This window comes from Sabethes cyaneus, chromosome 3, assembly GCF_943734655.1.
Source record: "Sabethes cyaneus chromosome 3, idSabCyanKW18_F2, whole genome shotgun sequence".
NCBI lineage: Eukaryota > Metazoa > Arthropoda > Insecta > Diptera > Culicidae > Sabethes > Sabethes cyaneus.
The window spans coordinates 56,684,798-56,692,893 of NC_071355.1; positions in this window are offsets into that span (position 1 = coordinate 56,684,798).

The following is an 8,096-nucleotide window of genomic DNA, read 5'->3' on the forward strand; positions in this document are numbered from 1 at the left end:
CGAAGGAAACAGCAGATAGTTTACAACAGATAGTGAAAATAATTTTATTTATTGCTACAAGTCTTCGGCACAACGCAGTACAGACATATCTAAAATGGATGAAAATAATTCATCAATCTTCTACCATTGCTGAAAGCAATACGGTACTGAAAACAGGATTAGGTGCTTAAACTCCTAGGTTTGTCCGACCATAACCAGATATTTTCAATTTCATTTTAGAACTAGCTGATTGACCGATCTTACTCGGGGCCCCTTTGTCTCTCAACCACTTGTACATCTGTTATTGTAACGAAAATTCTCATAATACAAGAAACAGAATCCTTTTTTCATTTGAATGTGTCTACTCCCTTTGACAGTTCTTCTCATGTTGTCCCCCAGCCACTTGTAAATCTGACTATCTGACTTCTTCCCGGTAATCCCTATAAATCAACACAGAGCCTTTTTTACGTTTTTGAACCTCCCCTTTATTAATGTGCACCCTATTCCCGTTTTCAGAAATCCAGCAACTTGTACAACTGCCATCCTTCCAAATACAAAAGAAACGCATCCCTTTTCACATTTGAACCTTTCTCTCCCCTTGCAAGAGACTATTTCCCTCTTTTGTCAACCCCCCTGCGCTGATTTTTTTGTGCCAAAATACATGTGTTTGACAAACGACGTTTAATAAAGAACAATCCAGAAGTTCCGAAGCTATGGCGAAACATACATTGATACTCACGTTCCTCGTCCCCCTACTTGTCGGTTCTTTCCCAGTCGGCTCCACTTGAGTCACGTAGCTAAGGCTTGTTGCGACAAAATTTGGACATCTCAATTTTGCAATAAAACAAATTTGCTAGAAGTTTAATCCATGAAACAATTTTATATCATTTATGTGTGTATCGTTAATAATTATCAAACAAATTAACATTATTTATTTGGTCTGCATGAAAAATTGGCAAACTTTGGAGTTTACCCTTGCCATGAGGGTCAGTGCAGACTTGTTGGCAACCAATTTAGCTGCGTTTGTCCAAGATTTTCAAAATTTATCTATAGTTGTTGCTTGTTGTTTGTGCTGGGACAGCTCTCTCTTCACCAAAGCCCAATACCGCTCGATGGGGCGTAACTCTGGATAGTTAGGTGGATTCGCCTCCTTCGGTACAATATGGACTCCATTAGCATCATACCATTCCAAAACATCTTTGGCGTAGTGACAGGATTCCAAATCAGGCCAAAACTGCGAGGGTACATCATGGCTGTGTAGGAACGGTAACAATCGTTTCTGTAGGCATTCTTCACGGTATATTTCCTTGTTAACCGTTCCCGTAGCGATGTAACTTTTGCTTGCTTGAACACAGCTGCCCTGCAATACTAAATATTTTTTGGAGAAGTTGGCGTTCTTCTTTGTCCTAAAATGCTCTGCAACGCTATTCCGTTTCATGGCAGTGTAAAAAGACATACCAGGAAGCTGTTTAAAGTCTTCTAGGACATACGTTTCATCGTCCATTATAACGCATGGAAACTTCGTTAAATATTTGCGATAAAGCTTACGAGCGCGTGTATTGCCGTCGTATTTTGCTTATTATTATGGTTTGGCACAGTCCTCACCTTGAAAGTCTTCATGCCTTGTCGTTGCTTAGAAGTGTGCACAAATGTTGGCGACATTTTTATTTTACGAGCAATGGTACGTACAGAAAGATCTGATCTCCTCCGTAATATTTGTTTTACCTTCGCATCCTTGTGGTTGTTCCTCAAATCCATTTTTGTTCCACTTCCCTTCTTCCTAGCTGTTGTCAAGCGAGTATCGAACGATTTTAAGACACTGTGAACAGTGCTTGGAGGAAATCTAAGCTTTTTGGCATGTTTTACGATACGATACAAAACAAAGGTTTTTTTTACTATATATTCCTTTTCGGTGGAGCCCTCCTCTTTTCTCAAAGTCACTTGCACAACTTCAATCGGTTTAAATGCAAGAGAAACTGAACCTCTTTTACTTAGCCCCTTGCTAGAGCTCTCTCTATTTGTCAACCTCCCGGTGATGATTCTCTTATGTCAAGGAACATGTGTGCCAAGTTTGATGAGAACCGTCCAGACATTTCGGAGTTATTGTCTTCGCCCTGTTAGAAAAATACATAATTTAACTAGAAAAAGCTTTCTAAAAAAAAATTCAAAGCGGAAAAAAACTGTGAGTAAAAAGAGCACAAAAAAATCTATTTTGATCTCAACGCACGGTCTCGATGACAGTTCTGAAATCCAGAAGTGGCCAACGATGACACGTTGCGAAGATCCACCTGTAGTTGACGATCAGCGAAAAAAGAATATGCCAGCCATTGTTCTTTCATCCGGTGTTTGCGGTGAACGGGGAGATACAGATATGTACAGTCAGAAATGACTGCTAGAAGCTGCCGCCTTCATTGAGTATCACGCGAATAAGGATGTGGTCTTTTTATCTGAACTGGTCTAAGCCCATTGTGCCAAGAGATCACTGCACTGGAGGAGAAACACTCATTGAATTGAATACAAACGTTGTACCGAAAACCATGAACCCTCCCAACGTCCTCTATCTGCGACCGATAGGAAATATTTAGACGAATCTGAAATGAAGGATCTACTCTAATTTCATGGCCAAAACTGAAAAGCAGCTAAACGCCAAGGTGCTAATGCCACTTGTTGAAAAACTTATGAAACTTTTTCCACCGTTTGAAAGATCTTGGTCTGTGGATCAACTTAGCTGAAAACAGTAATTTTTTTTATTGCTGTAATCCCCAATATACCGAGATAACAGGTGTTGTACAAAATACAACAGCGCGAGTAACGAAGGGCTAAAGTTCCGGTCATCTGACGTAAAGCCGCCCGCTTCAAAGTATTTTTGTAGAAGGCTTAATAAACGAAGGATTTTAGTAAAATTGGTTCCGTTGAATTATTTTTTGTAGTTTGTTTCATCGCCATTCAAAATTATTCCATTACCGTCATCCGGGATACTTGCAACACTTCTGCGCATCACGCTTTTGACAACTCTAACGCATTTGTTTGTTTACATAACCATTTGTAGCCAATGGCGTTTAAAAGAAGGGATGTTCACCTATTGTTTAGTTAAGTTTATTCCATTATATCGTTGTTTTTCTTGTTTTTATACGATTGGAAAGTAATTTCACTTTCAGGGTAGGAAAAATGGATGTGCAAAGTTGCGTCAGTTCATTGGCACGAAATTATTTTTTATCGTTTAGTTCCTGTACATAAATAGTGCATCATATAAGCTAACAAATAGCAACTTTGAGCTTTGTTTATATTTTGAACTTGGAGAAGTAACGATGAATTCGTGGTGTTACTTCCAATATGGCGCGGCTTGCAGCACTTGTAAAAGAGTTACCTATCATAATAAACAGTATATACAAAGTAAGTTTGCATCTGTACGATGTTATTTTGTCTACTGCCATCTCCAGAAAAAGTAAAATAGTGAAACATTCCACGTGCCTTGAAACGGCAATTTGCAATTCGCCGACATGCTGCATTTTCACCGAATATCTTTGAAAAAGCGATAGACAAAATTGGGAAACAGAACATGCCTCAAGTATGTCTTGTTTTACTAGAAATAGACTCAAAATATCTAAAAATAGTCATTCGCGGTTTGAAATCAAATTTAAAATCATAAGAAACGCAAAATCAGAAAAGTGTTGCAAGTAACCCCGTTTACTGGGTAACTTGCAACACCTCTGTTTTCGGTTCATTCTACAGGCTCATCTAGTTATTCTAGTTGATAATTTTTCTCATAATCATAAATCAAAAGTACTGATCACTATACAATTTTTGGCTACTTACACTTGGACCTAAACGGTACACTTCGAAAGTTATACCAAGTCAAAGTTCAAAAGTATTGCAAGTATCCCCGGATGACGGTATCCATTCTACACAAACTCGTCTGTTGCACACGTTCTCATCCTTCTTCCACGACGGCTGACTTGAATTGTGGACAAACTGCTATTCGTAGGCATAATTTGGAGCCACGGAAGACTCAATTCTATTTGGTGTAAGATGAACCAGGAATGCAAGTATGAATGGAACCCGTCTTTTTCTAATTCCGTTTTTCTATCCTGGAAGACCAACTGGAGCTAGTACTTACTAACTTAATTGGCCTAACGTCTTATGACAAGGCCTGCGTCGCATAATCTCTCCATCTATTTCGGTCCATGGCAGCTGGTCTCCAGTTCCGCGTGCACCCAGTGCTCCACCTGGTCTTGCCACCTAGCTTGATGTGTCCCTCTTCAGTTTGTTCCTACCAGATTCGATGCGAAAACCATTTTTAAATGATAGTTGTCCGGTATTCTACACACCTCCATACACTGTACTCTTGCACGCCGCCAAAGATGATTCTTAGCACCCGCCGTTCGAAAACTCCGAGTGCTCGTAAGTCCTCTTCTAACAGTGTCCGCGTTTTCGTGCCTCCTAATTAGGGGTTTGTACTGTGTGCACTTTTTACGGGGGCTCAGATTGTTCGACCGCAAGTGTTTGTGGAGTCCGTAGTAGGTCCGACATCCGCTGATAATACGCTATGTAATCTCATGGCTGGTATTGTTGTCCTTTATTACCACTAAGCCAAGGTATACGAATTCATCAGTTACCTCAAACTCATCCCCGACGATTACCACGGTACTGCCCAAGCGGGTCCTGTCGCGCACGGTCACAACCGCTTGTATATACTTCGTTTTAAACGTATTTGTCTTCAACCCAATTTTATCTGCTTCGCGTTTTAGTCTGGTCTACTGATCTTCCATCGCCTCAAATGTCCTACCCACAGCATCCACATCGTCAGCAAAGCAGATAAATTGACTGGATTTATTGAAAATCGTGCCCCGCATTTCCATCGCCGCTTGTTTAATAACACCTTCAAACGCAATGTTGAATAGCAGGCAACTGGAACTAGTCTCGATATGAAATTACCGAATGTCTCCAAATTTGCTGCCTGAAAACGGCTTTCATAAGCAACCCGCCGACTCAGACATATTGATTAGAAAAACTGGTTCCCGCATCGGAACCAGATTCGAGAGGAGATCTATCTGATGAACCGCGACAAGATTCAAGGTGTTGAGTCGGCTATGTCTTAACGCCAACGGGTTATCAATCTTGTCAATTAGTGCGTGGAGCAGAAGTACGGGTCCAAGGTTTCTTTGTTTATTCTTCATCAAAAAACTTACATGGTCCCAGAGGATAACTACTTCTTTTTTTTCTCTTTATTTTCGAGATTTCCAACCGTGGGCTGGTTCATCTCGTACGGATAACGACTTAAAATTAGTGGTCAAGATTATGAAATAAACATGAACATAGAACATAAATAAAAAATGCGTCAACCAATTTATTAGATCTATACCTAGTTCTTTGCCAATTGTTTGATAATACTCTGTAGAATGTTACTGTAGCTCGTGCGGTGGTGCAACATCCTCTGCTAGGCAGTGTTTCGTGGCGAGCTAGACTGTGCGTCGAGTCACTCAAAAATTCGCGGGCAGTCTATTTTCGCACTCAGAGTGTCGGCGATTAACATTGCTCTGGATGCAATCCTCCGTGTGAAGAGAGTATCCAGGTGGATAAGCTGGCATCGGTTTTCGTAGTTCAGTAACCCGGATAAGCCAAAAAGATTCGCATAGATTCTCTGGGATTCCTCGCATTGGAATCTTGTATAAGAATCTTGCAAAAAATTCGTACAGAATACCTTGCTTATAAAACCGGGATTCTTGGATTAGAATCCAAAAGGCGAGTCCCCACGATACCTATAACTCGGTAAAAGAATCCCCTTTACTATTAAATACGAATCTTCGGGAATCTGAAACTACTACTGTTTTGATGTTCAAATGAATGGATTAAAAAGTATACCAAATTTGACAAATTATATAAGCTTCGATGTTCTCTTCTGATAACCACAGGCAAACTGTTTCCATCCTGTTTGCTGTTAAAATCTTGCACAGCTTAGCAACATGTAAACCGACACTAATCATAATGTGTCCTTTTACTGCATCAAAGTAATGACTCACTTCCGCCGTGAAGTGAACTAATTAAAAGTAATAAAAATGCTAACTTAACGGGAAAAACTTAGCTCGCTTTGTCAAGCATTAGTTTATTCCACTGTTGACGGTGACTTTCACGTAAATCACGCTAGCGTTTCGTGCAACCATCAGTCGGGAAAGTCCACAAGTCATTCAGTGAACGGCCATGCTAAATATGGTATGTACATCTGTCTATCCTTGTATACCGTCTAGTACTGATCTAAGCAACGCTCATACAAAACCACACAGCCACAGTTTTGATGTAGTTAAGGATAGACCTCCGGACGGAGCATTGAGCCAATAAGTCACCTCATATGAAATGCACTTTCCTACCGTTCAACCGCCCGCAACAAACCTTTAGCAATTCCTTCGTAGGATGCGCTTCAAAGGACATACATACATGCAGACTATACGAGCAGGACTACCTTTTGCCTCAACCAACATGAAGGCAATTGATCGGTCATAGTCGCGACAACCGTTTCCCTCCCACGTAGCACCGCGCTGCGATGTTTGCTACCGAACATAAACAACAAAAAGTGATTCCCGCAGCACGCGGTATGGGAAATTGAAAAGTGCCACCCACACAACTGTGACCGGATTGCATTGATAGCTTTTTCCCGAGGGGCGCAAGATCGCACTCACTGAAATATGTTAAAATGTTATTTGTATTAAATTTCAAGACATTTTCTTTTTGCTGGTCTATGATGATGGAGCAAAAAACGATGGTATTTTGTACCGATGGACCCCTGCAAATGAAAGGCACATCCAATAACGTGCTTTTGCACCTATCATAATAATAGCAAATGTGTTTGCAAATAGTTTGCCATTCATATGAGCAGCGATAACTTGCAGTGTAAATCCTCCTATCAGGTACAACAGCAAAGATTTGAAGAATGGCTTTTGAACATTATGATACCTTTTCCACCCCAATCGTTCAACGGTGCTGAGCGCACGCGAGCTACCATTAACATCGCCGAGCAATTTTCCCTTAACAACATTCACCAAATTGCTAGGGCTTTTTGTTTATATCTAACCTCAATAGACAGTACCGTGCTGCATCGATATCCGGACGGTTGAGCAGGTCACTACATTGTAAATATGCTCCGTAACAAATAATAATAACATAACGATTATTGTGCCTTGACCTATTGAAGTATTTAAAACATATTTCACAGACAAACAGTTTGCTAGAAAGTCACTGACCACATCAATTATTTAGATCTAAAAATGTTCTTAATAGATTACTTACTTTATTTGTATTTTTTGTCTCTCTTTGCCTCATTTGTCTTTCTTCGATATTTCAAGCCAGTCATCGTATGTTCGAATCTGGACTGGGAGGTGGAACACTAGCTCCGCAATTGTCCTGTAGTTTAACAGCAGGCTGCAAACCTGTAACTGTCGAATAAAAAACAGCAGGTCAAAGTCCAAATGTGAAATGTTGCCAAAGTCCAAAATGTTGCATCAAAAACATTTATGGGTTATCTTCCAGGGTAGTTTTTGGAACTCTAAAAGCGATTATTCGGTCCTACATTTCCTCACGCATTTCCTAAAAAAGGCATTAAGCAGTTATTATCAATAGTTAAGCTAATCTGGACTGAAAAAACTCAATCTATTGATTGAATAGGTGTAAAGCGATTACTGTAATTAATTATTGAAATACACTCTATTTAAGCACTAAGTGAATGTTAATGCTAAGCTTGAGAAACGGTCTCCTAATGATAATAAGTTTACAAACTACTTTTGGTAATCTGAAAAAGTCGCAGCAAAAAGACAAGTTTTAACAACAGCGTTACGTTTGGACTTGTTTAAGTTATCTCGCACAGCCTACTTAACCACCGAATACATTTAAACAATCTTTCAAATATTTGAAAAGTTTCCTGTTAATGTTATTGAGGTTTTCCGGATATTGGTACGGCCCGGATTTTGGTGCAGTCCGGTAGAGCCAGTATTGAATTCGCGCACTGCCGTCAAACAAACTCACACATTTACTCACTCACTCGCGCCTATCCTGGCGTTTGCGGGCCCCAACTGCTTGCGGCTTTGCTGCACAACACAACCAACGGCAAGAATTCAGTTCGTGGGACG